The 22,558-nt window shown below is 34.4% G+C and overlaps 1 pseudogene; it reads right to left on the minus strand.

Annotated features, from left to right (window-relative positions):
• Nucleotides 1–10,408: 10,408 nt before the first annotated feature.
• On the minus strand, nucleotides 10,409–12,928 carry LOC107636594 (plasma membrane ATPase-like; annotated as a pseudogene).
• Nucleotides 12,929–22,558: the final 9,630 nt, after the last annotated feature.

Here is a 22,558-nt window from a genome sequence, read left to right on the forward strand (position 1 = left end):
CAAGCAAAACAATCTTTAAATTTATGTAAAAGATGGAAAAGTTCTGTTCGAAAAGGATCGACAAGATCTTTACAAATATATGTAATTTGAACATCATCCGGAGTCCCCAAATTAATTTCTTCTAAGGGATCTTGAGATTCAAACCCTTTGAAATGATCATCATCTTTTACTGAATATTTTTCAAAACCCAAAGGTTCGAGATCATAGATGCAATCAAAAGAAAAATTTAACAGGCTCATTAGGAAGTGAATGTACTTGATCATTTATTAAATTAACATCAACTTGATTTTCAATACCATGTACTTCTGCTACCACATCAGCAGTTCAGTGTGCAACATCATTTGGATTACAGAAATAAGAAAAACGAAAGCCATGACAAAACTCGATAGAAGGCATCGAGTTACTACAATCACTTAAAGAACTTACATTCCTAAATGATTCCACTTCATCAAAGGAACCACTTTTATTCTCTACAGAAAGTGAATTACTTAAATAATTATTTAAAGTTACCAGGTAATCCGAAATTTCCTCAACCTGTTCCATAGGGTAACTGTTCAAGAGATCTTCAAGAGAGACAATCCCAACCAGTTGGAGTAAAGTCCAACTCTGGGTAGCACAACTTCACTGCCAAACCTTCCGAGGACAAGTAAGAACCTTCACAATTATAAGAGTTCAGTGTCCTGTCAACATTCAAAGACTTCAACTTAGGATTATACATTTTGAAATCAATATATAGCTATTCGACATAAAGGGTCGAATATGCCTTAATGACTTCAGGCTTGCCATCCTTCGTCCAAAGAAGAACACTTTGATGCACGGTAGAAGGTACAGCCCCCACACCATGGATCCAATCTCGCCCTAACAAAGCATTATAACTTGCTTTTGAGGAAACCACCACGAACACAGTATTTTGTTCAGATGATCCAACCCTAACACTCAGAGTGACCAGACCTTTTGTTGGAGTCGAAGTCCCACTAAAGTCAGTTACAGCAATGTTTGTGGGGACCAAATCATCAGGATGTTTTCTAACCTTCATCAACATCCTTTCTGGCAGTAGACTGATTGCCACCCCACCATCAATTAGGACTTTATTTACTTTGATCCCACTCAAAGTTGTGCTTATATGGAGTGGGAGGAGATGAGACATTTGTTTTTTAGTAGGTCAAAGAAAATATCCCGGCTCATCTTCGATTCGGATGAAAGAAAAAGCATCCTCATCCTCCATATCATAATCTTCCTCTAGGTCACCTGCATATTCACCCAGATATTTAGTTGGAATGATCGAAATCATTCCAATCATATTATCATCCCTTTCTTCAAAATATTCTTCGTCAACATCAACCTCTTTGCCTTTGTTGACCCCTGAAGACTTGGCCACTGCTTTACCTTTTTCCATCTTTGCAGGTGATGAAATTCCCTTTGGACTCGTCTCTCCATCAGAAGGAAAGACAATTCAGGAATGTACGGAAGGCGTTGCCCCCTTGCTTACTTCTGCCTGAGGCCTCTTATTTTGATTGAAGTTTCTTCTTCCTCTTCTACCTCTTGGATACCCTCTAGTTCAACCACGATAGTGGGTATATTGGTTTCGAGGAGGTCCCCGATGTCCCCACTGTGGGTTGCATCGATAAAGAGCATCCCATTTTTGGAACTCTTGACAATTCTGAATCCATTGAACACCTATGGCCTGAGATCGGCTCAAAGGTGGAACCACATTTTGTTGAAGGGTCTTAGAACTCTGACCCTCTATACGCCTAACTGGCTGTCTCTGTCGAGCCTGCTCTTCTCTATAAGCCAGCTCTTTCTTCATTCTCTCTTTTTTAAAGATCGCTGCGGCTTCAGCATCAAAGACTGCATTACACCGTGGACACAGAGATACATCCCAGTCTTTAATCTTCTGCTGTACCAAGAAATCTAGCAAACCATCTCCTGCTCGAGGGTACACCGATCAAATTTGTGACTCAAAATCATCAAGAGCCACATCAAAATCGTAAGACATGCCAACCATATTCACTCCAAAACATGGTTCAACAAAGTTGGCATCAACATTGAAGGGATCAGTATCAACCTTCATCTCTTTCTTACCATCGTCGAATTTCAAACGTCCCTCCATAATAGCTTCCTGAATTAAATCCCTGAAACGAACACATCTATTAGTCGAATGACTGGTTGCTTGGTAAAATTTACAATAAGGTTTCCCTTTCAAATCTTTCATCGAAAGTAAAGTTATACCCTCAGGCAGAATTAATTGTTTATCTTTAAGCAACACATAAAAAATCTGATCAGATTTTGAAATATCAAAACTATACTTTTTGCCACTTTTCAGTTTTGATTCATTCGACTTTTCATTACTAGGAAGATTTTAAAGTAAAGAGCAAACATATGGAGGGCCCTTCTTAAGTTCAGCCAAATCGACTTCTGCCTCGAAATCGAGTTCCTCCTCTGAGGACTCCATAGTTATATAAGCAACTTTTTCTTTTCGAGTAAAAGGTTTACTCTTTGATCTTTGCTCACTCCTATATTTCTCCTTCTCCTTTTTCATGAGTTCGGTCTGCCGAACCTTTTCAGGCAAATGGGCCAAATCGGGGATATGCACATTAAGCAACTTTCGGCGCATATAAAACCCCATCCCCATAATTACTATTTTCACAACTTTATTCTCAAGTAATGAAACATAGCATCTACTTCTAGCATTTTTGAAACGTATCATATAATCATCAATGGTTTCACCATCTTCACATTTCAAAGCAACCAGATCGGTAACTGCCACATTCATTTTCCCTCGATAAAATTGAGCATGAAAAGCAGTTTCTAACTGATTCCATGTCGTTATCGAATTTGGCCTAAGATTTGAAAACCAAGTAAACGCATTCTTCGTTAACGAAGAAGGAAAAAACTTCATTTTCAAATTCTCATCATTAGCTAAATTTCCAATCTCAACCAAATATCGAGCGACATGTTCAGTGGTCGACTCTCCAACTTCTCTTGCAAACTTTGTGATTATTTTTGCATTAAAAGAATATGGCCGATTAGCTACCACAAAAAGAGTCGTAAAATTATCGCTAATCTGACGCAAAATATAATTTGTGACGGATTAGCTACCATTTAGCAACTAATGCTTTCGTCGCTAATTACAAGTCACAGATCAGTGAGGCAAACATAGCAGTCGCTAATTCATCGAAAAGTTTTTTAGCTACCGAATAGATAATCGTAAATTCATCCCTAAAGTAAAAGCTAATTCCATAGAAGAAATAGACTAAACGGTAGTCACTAATTAGCGACAAACTCTACTGCAGCAGGCTCATCGCTAAATGCAAGCTAACTTCGTAGACAAAATGGAATGCTTAGTTGATGCTAATTAGCGAGAAATTTTTCTGTACCTAAGTCGTCGCAAATTGTTCTCTAATATGATCGCAAATCTATCACATTTTATAGCAAATCTATAGCTAATCTTTTAAAAATCCTTAATCAAATTTGTAGGAATTTTGTCGCTAAACCAAAGCTATTCTAAATGAGAAAGTAGAGTTATGAAATAGTCACCAATTTGCTAGGGAATAATGTGTAGTCAATTAGTTGCAATACTATCACAAAATGTCATTGCAAATTCCTTTTAAACTAGTAACAAATCGATAGATATCTCATATATGTTTCAGTCACAATAAAGTCTTTAATTTGTCACCATCATCAACAGCGAATATGTCGCTAATTTTTCTAGAATATTAGTTAGAATGTCAATTTCATCAGTATACTAAAACAAACCTCATTTTTTTTTTTTAATCATTGAACTAAAAGATTATAATGCATACAAATATAATTAGTTCATCAAAATTATACACGTTTAAAAAAATTCAACCCATGTTTAAAGAAATTAGGTATTGAAGCTTAACCTAATAATAACCAAGCCTTAGGATTGATCAAATGCTTATTCTATCTATTCAATAGCTCTAAAAAACGTGACTTAATTAGTAAACTAATAAAGAGAAAAGCTAAATTACAATATCATGTAAAAGTAAGTATTCACTCACTTATTTAGATATGTTTTAATTTGGCTACATAAATGTGATCCTACTTCTATAAATTCATTATACATTATACATCTTGTAAGACCCAAGACTTTTGAAAAGTCCTATTTTAAACTAATCTCAAATTATATATATTTATTTATAGTTTTAATTTCAGAAATTATTTTTATTGAAAAATAATTAAAGGCAATTAATTAGATTTGAAGTAAATTAAGGTTTTTATCTAAACTATATTCCTAAGTATTATTTTCCTATTTATGATTTAAAGTTCTAGAAATTTGAAAATAATGGGGTTTGGCTATTTAAATTAGAATTTTGTCTAATTTTATAATTATTGATATAAAATTGGTAGTTATGAAATAATAAGAATTTTATATGATTGGATTTTAGATAATTTAATTTATATCATTTAATACTTTAAGTTAAAGATAAAGAAAATTAATTATATTATCATGAATTTTCAATTAGAATAATTTATTGAGAAAATCAATTAGTATTTTTATACCACAAATAATATTTTAAAATAATTTTAGAGATTTAATTAGATTTCAAAATTTATACTCCATGCCTCAATTTTATTATAATTACTTTACTATAATTTAAATCCAAAATCTTAATTTTATACACATACCCTAATCCCAATTAAATTACAATTTTCCCTTACTCCTAATGAAACCCTAGCCGCCATTAGCCTTCACCAACAGCAGCTGAAACCCCCCCTTTTGTCTAACCAAAATACGCACCCATCAGAAAAAAAAAAAGAGAAAGAAAGGGGAAGAAGGAAGGGGACCGAGGAAGGAAGGAGAGGGGGGGAGAAGAGTGAGGCGGCGCGGTGGGTGTCACTGCCACCGTTGCCGCCGCTGCTGACAGAGGAGAGAGGAGATCTGAGAGAGAAGGAGAGTGTCGCGAGGGAGCCGCTGCGTCGCGTCGCCGTTTGCGCCAGTGCCGAGGAGGACCGCGCGAGGAGGAGGCGCCACCGTCGCTGTCTTCATCGCGTGTGGAGTCGCCATTGCCGACAAGCCCAGCCGCCGCCTGGTTGTGTCGCCGCCATGAAGACCTCGCCGACGTCTTCCCCTTCGCAGATTGTCGCCGTCTTTGGAGCAGAGCAAAAGAGATCTCACGGTGGAGGAAACAGGGTGGCGCCGCCGTGCAGCGAGAAGCTACCGCCGCCGCAAAGTTACCACCGCCGTTGCGCGCTCCGTCACCGCTACTGCTGGGGCTGCGCCGCTGTGACCGAGCTTCTGCCGCTCGAAACCCGCCGCCACTGCCACTAGAAATCGCCACCGAGGCCTAAGTCAGTTTGGTAAGCTCTGATCTTGCCTCAGATATTCTTTTCTGTTAAGTTGCTTCTACCGTGAGTTGTTACTGAGGTTGTTTGCATCGGATTATACCGTCACTGCTGCTGCAGGACCATCAGAGCTTCCGGCCGTTATTAGAGCTGTTGTCCGGTCAATTTTGAAGCTGCTACTGTGTCGTTCTATTCTATTTATCATGGTAAGATTATGCTGTTCCGTTCTTGTTTATCGCAATACTCCATTATCGATCATGTTCTAATATCCCTCAATATCCGTCCCGCGTTAATTCTAAATTATGTCAGATATGTGGTTGTTGTTGTGATCCCTGCGGTTGATTGGGAATTTCTGCGGTTGCTGCCGATTAACATGAGAATAAGGATTTAATGGGTTTAATTATGCAACTTGCGACTAATTGAGGTAGGGGTTTTTCTTAAATCTATTTTACATTACAGGGTTGTTATAAATCGATATTAACACGTAAAATACATTTTTGTGATTTCGTGAGTCTTATGAACTGAATTGAGTTGTTTTGGTTGAATGAGATCATTAGTTTGATTTGATATTAAACCCGATTTGATATTGGAATTTGATTTTAAAATAAACTTGGAAAAGACTTGATATTTGAAAACGGGTTATTTATTGAGAATGATTTGCTATTTTAGAAATGATTCGAAAAGTGTTTGAAGGGATGGTTTGGTTTGAAACTGTTTGAGAAGACCGAGAATTCTTAACTATTGATTGATGGTGTTGGTTGAAGTCGGTTTAAATTGTGATTTATAGGATTGGTTGATTGAATTCTGGATTTTGTATTTTCCTTGGGTTGAGTACTGTTGTTATGATAATGGTTGTTATAAGTGATTTGACTGATTAACAGGTGTTTGGTTTGGTTTGGTTGGGACCCGAACAGGGTGGCAGAATCCGAGTTTTAGAGGAGATGCTGCCGAAATTTTATAAATTTAGAAGTTTTGTTTGAAGTAATTGTTTAAAAAGATTTAGTTCTTAAACATTATTTGTTTCGGATTGATTTATTTGAAAAAGAAAGAATTATGTTTTGAATTGAGATTGTTGATTAACGGAAAGAAGGATGATGAGGATTGATTTGAAATATGATTTTTGAATGAATTTGGAAATGGGATATGGATTGACGAATGATGATGATATTGAGAATGGCTTAGATATTGATGAATGATGAATGAATTATTTATGTGGCTTATGAATTTGAAATATCTGAGATACGAGGTTCCCTGGATTAAGTGCCGTGGCTTGCCACCACGTGTACCAGGTTGAAAACTCGATACTCTGTTGACCCTACGACGTAAGTGTGTGACCGGGCACTATATAAATTCCCGGGAATGTTACCCCCATTGAGTAATATTGATTATTTGAGAAAAAGCTATGCATAGACTCTTGGTAATGCACGTCGGGGGACAGTCTAAGTACAATTCAGACTTGTCGGGTTGGCTGGATAACCGACAGATGAGCCTCATCAGCCATAGGACAGGCATGCATCATATGCATTTGTATGCTTTGCTTGAGTTTGAACTTGTTTTGGTTTGCCTAATTGCTAAACTGTTCGTAACTGTTACTTGAACTATTTGCTGTAACTGCTGCCTACTTGTGCTTTCCTTGTCTGCTTTGCCTGTGTTTGTCCTGGCGTGCTACATTTGAGATTGAACTTTGGTGCTGAATTAATGATTGTGTTGTTTGATTGCGTGGTTGGTTTCTGATTGAGATTTTCTTATAAGAAAGGAAATGTTTCGGATTTCTGAAAGATTAAACATTGTTTCTTTGAAAAGGTTTTGAACGATTACCTATTGGTTTTTTAAAAGATTCATAAGGCAATGATAATCACTGAGCTTGAAAATAGTTTTCCTAATAAATATCTTCTTATGACAACTTTGAAACTCTATGGTGAGACCGTGTGGTTAGGTTCTCACCCCCTACAGCTTTACCCTTTTCAGGAACCAAATGAAGAGGCATTAAGGAGAGTTATACTGCGTTTGGTTTATATGTTGTTGTATTAATTAGATTATTTTCTTCCCTCGTCTTTGTTATTACGAATTTGTAAGAGGGATAGGAGTTGTATGTTTTATATGTATATTATATTATGAGTTATTATGTAAGGAGTTTTGTATATGAATCTATGCCTGCTTGTATTTTTCTTAAGATAAAGTATTTATTTCCGGTTTTCAAAGAAATCAGCGATACAGTGTCGAGTCACAGGCTCCTATTTTAGTATTTAGTATGTAAAGTAGTCGTAATACTTCTTCCTATCAGAGTGGCGCAGCCGGAAGCGTGACTTCTGATAGTGAGGGTGTTACACATCTAAGTTCCTCATTGCACATTAAAATTTTTAAAAAACTGAAAAATACAAATAAACAACACCTAAAGCTTGGTAATTGATACAGTGAGATAAATGTATTAAGTCACATGCTTCTTCAAAACTATAAGTATCTATATTAGTATCTATGTTTGCAAACATAGTTGGTTGATTTGCTTAGATCCTGGGCAAGGTAGAAATATTATTATATGAGAAGAACCATCTATTTTAGTAAACCTGGAGGCATGAACAAGAAAATGAAAAGAAGATAAGCCTATGCATTAGGTGAATTATTTTTCAAGGAATAGTGCAAGTAAATATATTCCACGTTCAACATGAAGTATATCATAATGAGTTTTTTTTAGCCTAATGTGTAATGATTTACTTACCAATATAGAAGTGCATGTGCTTACCATTTGGACCTGCATAATGAAGCAGCCAATTTTCAATAATTCTCATCAACAAAACAAAACATGTCATCACAAGACAAAAGAAAATGAATTAAAAATGGCAGATAAAAAGCATGGCATCAATACATAAGACTTAACATTGACAAAGAGACATACACATGACATGAAGCAAAGGAAGTAGAAGCATAGTACCGTGAAGGTGTTATCCTATTTTATTATTAGATCTACCATGATGTTGGGCATAAAATTTCAATGTGTTCATTGCAGTCTTTAAGGAGATGTTTGGCAGCTTTCAAAATCTACATAACTATGTACAATAAAACAGAACCGGTGATGTAAGAAAAATGAATGCTTTTCTTCGTCATACAGTTTGGTTTCACACATGAAAATTAATTGAAAATTACAAAAAGAAATATTTATCAGCATTGTGTGTGTGTATTGGTGTACGAAATTGTGATCCTTAACAACGGTGCTAAAAACTTGGTGCTCGGAACGTAATTCACACACTTTGTCACAACTTCGCAGAACTAACTAGCAAGTGCATTGGGTCGTCCAAGTAATAAACCTTACGTGAGTAAGGGTCGATCCCACGGAGATTGTTGGCTTGAAGCAAGCTATGGTCACCTTGTAAATCTTAGTCAGGCAGATTCAAATGGTTATAGAGTTTTAATAATTAAAAGATAAATAAAACGTAAAATAAAGATAGAGATACTTATGTAAGTAATTGGTGAGAATTTCAGATAAGCGTATAGAGATGCTTTCGTTCCTCCTAAACCTCTGTTTTTCTGCTGTCTTCATCCAATCATTCCCACTCCTTTCTATGGCAAGCTTTGTGTAGGGCATCACCGTTGTCAATGGCTACTTTCCATCCTCTCAGTGAAAATGGTCCAAGATGCGCTGTCACCACACGGCTATTCATCTGTCGGTTCTCGATCATACTGGAATAGGATTCAGTAATCCTTTTGCGTCTGTCACTACGCCCAGCACTCGCGAGTTTGAAGCTCGTCACATCCATCCTTTCCCAGATCCTACTCGGAATACCACAGACAAGGTTTAGACTTTCCAGATCTCAGGAATGGCCGCCAATAGTTCTAGCCTATACCACGAAGACTCTGATCTCACGATCAGAAGGCTAAGAGATACACATTCAAGCTTGTTTGCATGTAGAACGGAAGTGTTTGTCAGGCACGCGTTCATAAGTGAGAATGATGATAAGCGTCACATAATCATCACATTCATCATATTCTTGTGTGCGAATGAATATCTTAGAGAAGAAATAGGCTTGAATTGAATAGAAAAACAGTAGTACTTTGCATTAATTCATGAGGAACAGCAGAGCTCCACACCTTAATCTATGGTGTGTAGAAACTCTACCGTTGAAAATACATAAGAACAAGGTCCAGGCCTGGCCGAATGGCCAGCCTCCCCAAATGGCATATGAATTCAAAATTAAGGGAAAAAGGACCCCCAGTACAATAGTAAAGAGTTCTATTTATGCTAAACTAGTTACTAGGGTTACAAAAATAGGTAAATGATGCAGAAATCCACTTCCGGGCCCACTTGGTGTGTGCTTGGGCTGAGCATTGCAGCTTTCACATGTAGAAGTCTTTCTTGGAGTTGAACGCCAGTTTACAACCTGTTTCTGGCGTTTAACTCTGCTTTGCAACCTGTTTCTGGTGTTTAACTCCAGAATAGGGCAGAAAACTGGCGTTGAACGCCAGTTTGCATCATCTAAACTCGATCAAAGTATGAACTATTATATATTGCTGGAAAGTCCTGGATGTCTACTTTCCAACACAATTGAGAGCGCGCCATTTGGACTCCTGTAGCTCCAGAAAATCCACTTTGAGTGCAGGGAGGTCAGAATCCAACAGCATCTGCAGTCCTTCTTCAACCTCTGAATCTGATTTTTGCTCAAGTCCCTCAATTTTAGACAAAAAATACCTGAAATTACAGAAAAACACACAAACTCATAGTAAAGTCCAGAAATGTGATTTTTATTTAAAAACTAATAAAAATATATTAAAAACTAACTAAATCATACTAAAAACTATGTAAAAACAATGCCAAAAAAACGTATAAATTATCTGCTTATATATATATATATATATATATATATATATATATATATATATATATATATATATATATATATATATATATTACCGTTCATCCAATTTTGTTGGGGCTAAAATGGTACGTAGTTCAATATGGCTGATTTTCATGAACCATTTTGTTGTTTTTGATGCCATGATGACGTTTGAGGATGCATTCTCTAATGAATTGTGCTCCATGTTACCCACCTTAAAGGTTAAAGCTAAGGAAGGTCAACAAATTAAAACCTTTATACAGTTAGAAATTAAATTACAATATGCATCTTGCAACACCTAAATACCGAAGTCCATGCTCAGCAAACTTATTAATCACTTCATGAACCTTCTTCCTGACATCCTCTTTGCAGTTGCAAAGGGTTATGATCTAAATAAAAAGAAAAAAAAAAGCATTGGTCATCCTTATAACCATCATAAGAAGGTGCCAATGAAACAGGTTTTTACCTTCTCCGGAGCCCCTTTTCTCACACGGGGCCAATTTCCATCAGAATCAATGTAAGTTAGAGCAATCCTCTTGTCTACAGGATTGAATGGAAGAAAATGGACCCCCTGATTCCAGCTTGAGCCTGGTCAATCAAAACATTAAAATTATGAGTTAAATCAAAATATTTTATCTGTATCCTTCTTGTCCTAAAGAGAGTGGTTTTACTATATTTACCTCCTTTGGATCAGCAAGCATCCCAACAATTGCAGCACCTATAGCAACCTAATTTTCGTCATAGAGGCCCTTGCAGTAAGAAGGATAACATACTCCTTCTCAACACCCTTAGCAAATACCTCAATCAAGATTCTATCAACACTGAGCTTATTCAAGGTTAAGGTTACAGTTTTGTCACTGTAGAGGAGATCCATCCCAGCCATTTCCTCAATAGTCGTCATACGTTTCGAGCAATTGAGCAAATGCAGAAGTTACCAATTACTGTAAGCACTTTCTGGAAGTGTCCAACTTGGTTAGCGCTGTCCACCAAGTGAGCCGCTTTACCAAAGAAGGCATGTACACCAGTGGCAATCACAACTGCTTCTATCTCACCCTTCTTGACTGTTGATCCAGAAAATATTTCATCAGTTGGATTCTTGGTCACTAGAAGAGATTCTCTTATTAAAGCAGACTGATCAACACTTAGAGGATTGCCCTCGAGAAGACAAGCATCAGCCGGAATGATATCTCCTAATTTAATGTTGATTATGTCTCCTGGTACTAAAATTGCAGCATCTTGTTCACTCCAATGGCCATCTCTTAAAACATGCAATAGAAAAAACATAACTTGCACTGAACAAATGACGAAGTAACAATAACTAATTGACCATTCAATTAGATCTAAAATCATTTTAGATTTTGACAAAGAAAATAAGAAATATTTTAAAATTAAAAGTAAAATTTTCATAAGGTTTCAATTTGTTAAGCAAGCATATGTAATTAGATGCGCCAAAAGCAAACAACTTCATCTCATGCACCCAACTAAAGAAAACAAAAACTTTGTATGCAATTCAATTTACTAACCATAGAATAACTAAGTTTGCAATACAGTTCACCTTACTTATCAATCCTTAGTATGAATAACTATAATACCTGAAGAACATGACGCAGCAAACAGTGCAATATTGTTTATGCTTGAGGAAAGGGCTCAAAACATGGAAATTCTGAACCAACTGAAAATGACATTTTCTGAGAAATACCAACTACTACACCAGCATTTGGAAGAAATCCTAGAAGGTATACTTCATGATCAAACTCTAGCTCTGGATCCAACTAAAATATTGAGTCCCAAATCAGCAAATTTAACTGATTCCAGAATAAAGGAATGGTTGAATTTTTTCAATGGCTAGAAGAATTGTTTATCTTGATAGTAAATATATCTAGCAAATATATTTAAGTTGATGAGAGCATCTTTCAATAAACATAAGCAGAAAGAAACAGAACAGAACAACACAACTTCCTAACCAAGTGAATAGCAGTGATCAGAATACCAGTGAAGATAAAGTAAATTAAAATCAAGAACAAAAACAATAGCAGGAGCAGGAGCAATTAGCCAGCCACATTATAGTGTCAGCTTCATATCCATTGCTTTATTCTCCTCGATCATTTGTGGAGGAATACACTTTCCACCTCCTCCCATTACTCTCTACTAAACAAACAAGAAGGTGAAATCAAATGTTGTTCAGTAATAATCAAGTACAAATCAGAAGTTCAGACCACAGAACAATAATTAGAAATATTATAACAACAATAATCTAAAAAATCAACAATAATCACAACAACTAAAATAAGAACAAATAAGGAGAAAACAAATGGAGAAACCTTATAATAACAATAATCAAAACAACAAATTCACCTTATAATAAAAAGTTCAGAACAAACAACCAGAGGAATAATCAGTTTACTGGTAATCAGAATTCAAAACAATAATCAATTTACTAATAATCAAAACAATTATCTGAAATTCAAAACAATAATGGAAACAATAAACAAAACTTTGTTCCCAAGCTCAACCCAAATAATCAGTAATTTAGAACATCAATCAGAAGTTCAGAATCAATCTTAATTAATTTCTTTTTTAAAATGAAAAAAGAAAACATTGGTTTACCTGAGTTTGAGAACAGGGGAAGGGGTGGTCGAGCAGAGGTGGTGGCTGACTGAGCTTCACAGGGGCTTCTAGTGGTGGCTGGGCTAACCTTCGCGTGATTGGTGGTGGCAAAGAAGAAGGGGGCAGCACCGGCGCATTGACTGTCGCACCTTGCAGCCACTGTTGGTGGCGTCGTTATTGAGGGTCATCGGGGAGCAGTGCAGCGCGTAGAATCAATGCAGCACCGAGAAGTATCTTTGACGCAGAGAAGAAGATTCTACCCATCATTTGATGCAGACAAGAAGATTTTGAGGAGCTTTGATACGATGAAGAAGACTCTGAGGCTGGAAGCACAAGGGAGTGAGTGAGAGAATGCCGAGATAAGATGAGAGACGACTGAGACTCTTGAGAGAGGGCAAGGGAGTGAGCTGAGAGAGGGCTAAAAGCTTGAAATCGTGCCCTAATTTTTAATCTCTGATTTAATTTAAAGCACTAAAAATGAAGTTTATTATGCAATTTTTTATTTGAAAGTATGGAGAAGGCGCTTATATATATGTGTTTTTTCAATTTTTGAAATTAAATATTTTTTAAATTAATATAACTTGTTTTGTTTTTTGAGTTATTGTTTTTTTTTTCAAATTTTTATTTTAATTTTTTAAAAAAGAATTTAAATTTTAAAAACTCTTTTATAAGATAGATAAGATTTTTTTAATAAACACAAAAATATTTATGTAAATGTCAATGATCTTATATTAAAATAAAAAAATTAGATAATTTGTATTACTCTTTTAATTTAAGAATATTTTATATTTTATAATTTATGTTTTTACAACTAAAATTTTACAAATTAGTTAAATTTAAATATATATTATTGGATATTTTGTATATAATAAAATTTCTTTGAAATATAATTTATAGAACAATATATATCATATAAACAAATAGTAAGCAAGTATTTGACATTTGAATCTTATTTCATGTATGCAACAATTCATTGACTAGTGACAAATTGTTAAACAAACTGTTAAATAGTAAGCAAGTATTAGGCTTGCATTTTTACGAGGAGGACGACGGAACACACTAGATGGTGAGACGATGAAAATGATGGGGCTGGAAACAGAGATACGATAGCGCGTCAGTGGCTACGAAGATGAAAAACTGGAGGGACGTCACGACTTCAACAACGTAGATGAAGGGTCACACGAATAGCATGGCTTCAATGATGGCAAACCAAAAACCAGAGACGAAGGCCCAGATGGCTGGAGCATGATGGCAATTCGGTTGTCGGAGACGGAAGGTGCAAGAAGAAGGGCTCGCTCAGTCGCTCTATGTGCGTGACAGTAGTGGCAGCAGCGCTGCTCGCGGAGTCACGGTGGCAGTGGCGCTGAGTGAGGAAACGATTGTGAGTGAGTGAGTGAGTGAGTGAGTGAGTGAGTGAGTGAGTGAGTGAGTGAGGGAACGATTGTGAGAGCGAAGAGGGTGATGTGTGTCATTTGTGAGTGCAGCGTTGTGTGTATGTTAGTGATGTGTTAGGGTTAGGTTTAGTTAGGAAAAGGGTATTTTTTGGAGTTTTGTTGGTTCGGTTCCTCAGTTTGTAAGTTATTAGTTATTAAAAACTAGCTAACTAATTATTAGTCACAACTTTGGGACTTTAATTATTCCCTCATTTAAAATAACTTTAGATTAGTGACAAAATTGTGACAAATTATATTATAGTGTTTAGTAAAATAATATAGTATATATAATGATAAGCATTAATTCTATTGAAGATTCACCTGTCACAGTGAGATGGGGGCTTTTACTCACTCTCAAGTGTAAGGATTGAACCTTAAAAAGCTACTTTTTGAAGGGAATTCAAATAGATGCTTTTACAGTGATCCACACACGCAGGTCTATATGTGGAGTGTGCGGATCAAGGAGGAAGTGCGGGTCAACTGCCTAAACCGAGTCCGGTTCGCAACAAAACTGTCCGATTTCAACTTTTGACCGCCATTGATTGAGTTAATTGCAAGTCCGATCTTAATAATGAACCGAACCGGATAGGACATCAATTCACTTTTTTCCGTCGAACCGATCGGTCCGATCCGATTCGGTTCTAATAACTATGACAAAGTCGTTTAGACTTGCATTTTTTATGAGTTTGATTTTAGAGTCAAATATCCATGTTTTACTCACTCTTAAGCTCAAGGATCGAATCTTAGAGACGCCACTTTTGAAGGGGATTCAAATAGATGCTCTTATAGTGATCCACACCACCATTGGTCTACGTGTAGAGTACGCGGGTCAAGGAGGAAGTGCGGGTCATCAACTGCTTAAATTGAGTCCAGTTCGTGACAAAATCATCTGGTTTTTAACTATTTGACCGCTATTGACCAAGTCAATTGCAGGTCTGGTCTTAATAATGAACCGAACCGGATAGGAGGACTTTATATAAATCTAGTTGCCCTGTTTCGATTTACATGCCATTGATTTATTAGGGTGATTTGTAACAATAACAATAACAATAACAATAACAATAACAATAATAATAATAATACGTATTCAGGATCACAAAAAATTATTTTCTATAATATTTTTTTAAAAAAAATAATAAATATTTAAAGAATAATTGAATACGTGTTCACATTGAAATAACATTAAATATTATATTAATATAATTTTGCTTTAATTATTTAAATATTAAATTTTATAATTTAACATTTTTATTCTACTTAAATTATCATCATTAAGCTATGGACAAAAATAAATATTTAAATATAAAGTTAAAATTAATATAAAAAACTAATAGTAAAGAGTACAATCAGTTAAAAAAATACTTACAAATTTCATAAAAAAATTTATACTTATTCGATGGAATTATTATTATTATTATTATTATTATTATTATTATTATTATTATTATTAAATACTATAGAGACTGCTGGATGGTAATGTTTACTTCTAGATAAATATGAGATTAGGGTTAAAAATTTATTTGGATTTTATTCTCTCAAACCTATATAAATAATTAAGTACATATTCAAATAATTCAAACTCCAAATGTTTAATATATAAATAATTGAGTATATGTTAAAAAAAGTTGAGTACTAGTGCATTAATTTTTTAAATCTATTTATAAAATACATATTTGGTATTTATAAGTGATAATAATAATAATAATAATAATAATAATAATAATAATAATAAATAAGTAAATAAATTATTATTATTATTTAAATTTACGTAGAAGTAAACATCACCATTCAACAATCTCTATAGTATTTAATAATAATAATAATAACAATAATAATAATAATTCAATCGGATAAGTATAAATTTTTTTTATGAGATTTTTAAGTATTTTTTTAGCTGGCTGTACTCTTTACTATTGAATTTTGGATATTAATTTTAATTTTACATTTAAATATTTATTTTTGTCCATAGCTTAACATAATTTAAGTAGAATAAAAATGTTAAATTATAAAATTTAATATTTAAATAATGAAAACAAAACCATAATAATATAATATTCAATGTATTTTTATGTGAGCACGTATTCAATTATTCTTTAAATATTTATTATTTTTGCTTAAAAAATATTATAGAAAATAATTTTTTGTGATTGTGAATAATAATAATAATAATAATAATAATAATAATAATAATTTAGGACAAATCATCCTAATAAATCAATGGCATGTGAATGAGCTATAGCTCAAATGGCATAGTCTCTTCATACTCATCTAAGATTTATATAAAGCCCTCCGTCCTATATAAATTGAATTAGGCTGGTTAGATTTATTTGGAAACATACCACCCATGCCCATGCATAAATCTGGCTAGCTTGATTCGATTCGATTTACATGTGAATGTGTAAATCGATATTACCTGTTTCGATTTATGTGTAGTTAAAGCTCACCTAATAAATCTATTTAGTCTAATTTGATTTACTACTAAAATTTGTGAATGTAATTATCCTTATTCAATTGGTATAAAAAACGCTTTTGGAAGATTCACGTATCATTTCTTGCTTTGGGTGATAAAGTAATATTTGCATGCATTTGGTTTATTTAAGTATTTTACCCTATATTTTGTGATTGAAAATATCAACATTATACTCTCATTTTCTAAAAATATTGAATTTTTAATTTATCTTTAAAATATATTAATTTTAAACTTCAATTCAAATTAACAGCAAACTTTCCATTAAAAATAACGACAAATTTGTGATCTAATAGGGAAAAAATATTTTTTAAGAAAAAGCTTTTGATTTGAGTTGTTTGTAAAATTTTTGAGAATGGACTTCTTGCTAGAATATTGTAAATTATTAGTTATTAAAAATTAGCTAGCTAATTATTAGTCACGACTTTGAGACTTTAATTATTGTCTCATTTAAAATTGCTTTAGATTAGTGACAAAATTGTGACAAATTACATTAGCGTGCTTGGCAAATTTGCTTCAAACTTTTCATAAATTTTTCATGGATTTATATAGACGTTAGTGATTAGTAGCAACATGGAATAAGGACTAACACTTTTCTGATAAATTAGTAGCAACATGAAATAAGCGAGAAAAGTCTATCAGTTGTTAAACGGTCGCTAATTCCTCACTAAATAAGCTTTTGATTAGTGACTCAATTGCGACTAGTTACTTCTAAAATTTTCTCGATTAGCTTTGGATTTGTTATAACTTTGCGACTGATTTCCAACGAGGTTAGCGAGTAATTTGCTACAAAATAGGTAGGATATAGCTTTTGCTTTGCGACAAGATTATAGTTGCCAAGTCGCTGGCTAAATTAAACTTGCAACAACTTAGCTACAAATGTATTTCGCCCGCTAATCAGGGACTTGAAATCAGCGAACGAAGTGTGTCAGTTGTTAAACGGTCGCAAATTTCTCGCTACTTAGGTCTTAGGCACTCAATATCCGTATTTTCACTTTAGGGACTAATTAGCAAGGAACACTTTCCTAGCTGAATGATATATCTGTTGCGACGAGTTAGCGACGACTATTTTCTGTCGCTACCCTAATTTTGAATTTTACAATATTATGCGACAAATTAGCGAGAAATGAATTGCTCGCTAAAAATAAAAACTTTGGCGACAAATTAGCTAGGAATTTGTCCATCGCAGAATACATTTCAAGTCTTTGTGACGGATTAGCTAGGGACATTGTTCCTCACTAATTAGCCTTTTCACACAAAGTTTATTTAGCGGTAAACTAGTGTGTGAATTGTTTCTCGCTAATTGTATATCAAACACTTGCGGCGGAATAGTGACAATAATATCCTCGCTACTTTACTTTTATTCGATTGAACTCCTAAGTGACTGATTTACTAGAACATTGTCTCTCGCTAATTAATTTGCGAGAAATTAGCAAGAAAATTTTCCTCGCTCTTTTTTAGCTACAAAAGTCAATCTGCGAGAAACAAACTTACTTGTAAATCTCTCGCTAATCAGTCGTTTTTCTCAAGTTCGGGTATTTTGTGACCGCTCATTAATTTTGTCGTTAGTGCGTCACTAATTCCTCGCAAGTTAGTGACGGATTAGTGACAATAAATATTTCTCGCAAAAATTCGTTGCTAATTTGTCAAATTCTTGTAGTGTTGGATTTTTCACCCCTCTTGGCACTTCAGCCATTTGGACAACTTGAGGGAAAGCAGACACAAAATGAGGTTGATTCATAAAACCAACATTTAGACCGACTTGATTGAGCACTTCTTCTACAATTCTGGTGACTTGATAACGTTCACCATCATGATTAGCACGTAATCTGGCTAGAACTTCATCAGCATTTTCACCATGGGAAACTATATGAGGATTTCCTCTATTCAAAACATTGTTTTTATTTTGGAAAACATTTTCGAATACTTCATTATTTCCCCTGGCATCATGCCTTTCACCTTCCTTATAATCTACGATTCGGGAAATTCGTTCGACTTGTCTAGCAAGACGTTCAAATTTTGATTCGTGATCAGCTATCATTGGATTTAGAATTGTGGTCATCTGTTGAGTCAGCAAATTGACCAAGTCATGATGACTTTCCTCTACTTGCTGTCGATATACTGCCATCGAATTAGCGGTATTCGAAGTAGAGCCCATGTTATAATCACGAGAGTACTCGGAATGTTGATGTGGGTTTTGAGAATTATTTCCTCCATTTACACTCCCAAATCGAACAGGAGGAACAAAACTACCCACCGATGGAGTATAACCAGGAGGAAGGCCATGAGGGGGCCAACCGATAGTTATTGAAGGAGGTGGCAAATTACCACATAGACAAATATTATGTCCAGCATTTCCAGTTTGCACAGTGGTAACCGCTATGCTTTCACTTCCAATTGTACCTTCCGAACGTGAAGTCACGTCTGCTTATTGCACAATTATTGGTATGCTATCATTAGTGGAGGAACCACCATTCACATTTGACACTTCATCAGCCATGTGAATGATTTTCCCACTTCTCAATCGCATACACCGAATGATATAAAAACTTTTTGACACACTTTAAGTTTAAAATAGTCCCACCGGGCATGCCAATTTGTTTTGTCGATTTTTAGCAAATCGATGGTGGTTCGATTCTAATGGTCTGGGAGCGAAACCTACTCCTCTTTTGCAGGTACCAATTTTCTATAAGTGCATCAAAGCTTATTCAATTAGACTAGGATTAAAATAACAAGTAAATAAAAGTTTTGTAAAAAGATAAAAGAAGTTAAAAAACAAGCAATTCAAAAGTTAAATTGACTGAAATCGAAAAGATTGCGTTGAAATTAAAGTAAAGCGGTAAAGATGCCTTCGACTGGGTTAAAGGGCTTTTGACATGAAAATTAAAGGTATTGGAATGTAAATTGCATTTGAAATTTAAATTGTTGCTTGAAACATAAATTTGACAAGAAAAGTAAAGTTTACAGAAAATATAAATGGAATTTAAAGACAATGGAAGGAACCCTAAAGAAATTAAACTCGAATGCAGACTCAAGAATTCGCTGGGGATATGAGTGTGCTTGAGTGTATTTCTGGATAAAGGTTCCAACCTTCATTCCTTAAAACTTTTTAATATTTATAGTCTACTCAATGTAACCGATTATTGATTACATGGTGCTGTCTTAAATGCGCACTACTTGGTAACCGTTCCCACTATTTTGCTAATGAAACGTCACCCATCAATTCCTCATGTGGTGAAAGCCTCCAACTTCTCCACTCACGTAACTGCTCGATCTGCTATTCGAACCACTATTTGATTTCTTCCTTCGAATACTTACTTTGATTGGACCCGTTCGATTTAGTGAAGTGCTTAAAATCGAGTCTATGTCAGTACCTTTAACCAATTCCTGCACGTGTATTTCTTCGACAATAGCTCACATCTCGATTGACCTTTTCACTACCTCGAACCAACTTATCTTAATTGAAAATATTTTTCGATTAACAAAAATAAATTTGTACTAAATATTTATCAAATTAAACAGAATATATTAGAGATAAAATTGATTTAAACCAAGTAGTAGAATCTTCATGAAAAATATTAACTAGTCAAAATAAGATAAATGTTATCCTAAATCGACGGCAAATGATGATAACAACACAACTTGAAGTTAAAGAAGAAAAAGTAGAGTCAAGCATATAAAAAGCTTTACAATATTCACTTTAGTGTCTATTATCATTCTCAATGTAAAAACTGCGACTAATTAGTCTCTTAATTAAATTAAACTAATTGCTCAAAATAGCATCCAAAAATATAGAATATTAATTAGAAAATTTAAATAGGATTTTTGGACTCAATAGATTTCTCTGAGTTGAAAAATGTAATTTTCTGCGAAAAATTGCGTAAAAAATGTGTATAGATAAATTAGCCGGCAGTACTGGATTAAATCAATCCGGTACTGTGTAAAAGTAGTAAAAACTGTAGAAAAACTTAGGAAAATAATTAAAGTTGAAAACTGGACGCTAGTTTTAAAGGTTTGGTCCAAAGTTGGGCCAAACGGACCAAACACGCGAACGGGTTGGACCAAGTCCAAGTTGGGCCCAAGCCCAACATATAAAAGCACATTAATGAACCCTATTCAACCACCAGAACCCTTAGAGAGTGAGAGTTTCAGCTGAAGTGAGAAGAGAGGAGGTGTTTCAAAAATGCTATTCACATCCAACTTCGTTTGATCATAACTCGAGCTACGGTGCTCCGATTCGCATGCCGTTTGCAGCTAAGTTCTTGCCGAGCTGTTAGTTCTATCTAACTTTTGTAGGTAAGATTTCAGATTTCACTCCCCATTCTGCTACTCTAAGAAATTCAAAATTTAAAGTTTTGGTTTTGAGTGGATTTTATGTTTTCAATTGATTAGGTGGTATCTAAGATTGGACAATTGGTGGTTTGTGCCCCAAACACCATAAAAAATGGTAAGAAAACTTTTTATCCTTGTGAAATTGTGTATTTAGAAACCTTAGGTATTAATTTGTGATAAATTATGTATGTCTAGCTTGAAATTGTGATTATTGGAGCATTGGTTCTTGAATTGGTGGCTTGTTGGTGAGTTGAGGCTTGTTGGAGTCCAATTTTGGTGTTTTGCACATATTGAGAATTGTCCAAGGTATGGTTTCGATTTTCTCTATGTAATATATAATATTTCTGGACACTTATGCTAGTGGATCATAGGATAGATTTGAATCATTGATAGTGGATTATGATTATTGATGTTTGTGATGATTTGATGATTTTTGATAATTTTAATGAATTATGCAGTTGTTGTTGGTAAATGATGTTGAATATTAAGATTGAAGTTGAATGATGCTAATTATGATGATTGGTAATGATAGAATTATATTTGATGAGTGTGTTAGTTGAGAAATGGTTTTAGTATGAGGAATTTGATGATTGGGGTTGAGAATTATGAGAATAGTGTATTGTAAATGTAAGAGTGGTGAATTGAGACAAAAAATGGTAAGTTCTGATGTGAATTAATGGGTGTTGTGGTTTGGAGTTGGTTTGGTTCAAAGCTTTGAAAGTTTGAGAACCTTGTTAGATTTTGTGAACCTTGATTTTTACCAACTTTGGCGGATCATAATTTGAGCCTCAGTTTTCGAAATTGGTTGAAATTTGTCTTAAATTGAAGTTCACTTAAAAATATTTAAATTGATATAAAGTTTGAGGAAAATAGAATTTTGTAGAGGAAGTTATAAACGTTTAAAGTTTGGTGTTTAAAACTGATTTTTGCAACTTTACAAACTTTTACAAATCTGGAAAGGCATGCGTACGCGGGTGAAGAACTGAAGATTGATGGTTTAGAAGTTATAGTAAACTCTCGTTGCAAGTATAGTTGCTAAACCTAGCAATCAACCTTTCTTACAAACGTTTTGGTTGTCACAAGTAACAAACCCCTTAAAAATTGATAACCGAAGTATTTAAACCTCGGGTCGTCTTCTCAAGGAACTGTAGGGAAGTATGTTCTTATTATTGGTTATGAAGATTGTAAATTGGGGTTTTGAAGATGAGGAACAAGTAATTTAAATGACAGGTAAAATAAATAAATAACTGTAAAATAAACTTTTTTGCAAGGTATGAGAAATTGGAAGTCCTATCCTAGTTATCCTTATCAATGATGATGAAGATTGAATCTTAATTCCACTTAGTTAGCCTTTACTTAAAGCAAAGAAAGGTCAAGTAACTAATTAGTTTGATCTTCAAATCCTACTTAATCCCTAAGGAAAGATTGGGATTATTGAAGTTCAATTCAATTATCAAAGATAACAATTATCAATCATGTTGAGTTTATAACTCCTGAGTTACTGATTTCTTAACCAAGACCAAAAGGAAAAAAGTAAATCTATTCGAATAAAAATGTCTTCAGATTGGAAGAAACAGTAACATAAA

The sequence above is a fragment of the Arachis ipaensis genome, chromosome B4 (assembly GCF_059453495.1).
Source record: "Arachis ipaensis isolate K30076 ecotype BB chromosome B4, ASM5945349v1, whole genome shotgun sequence".
NCBI lineage: Eukaryota > Viridiplantae > Streptophyta > Magnoliopsida > Fabales > Fabaceae > Arachis > Arachis ipaensis.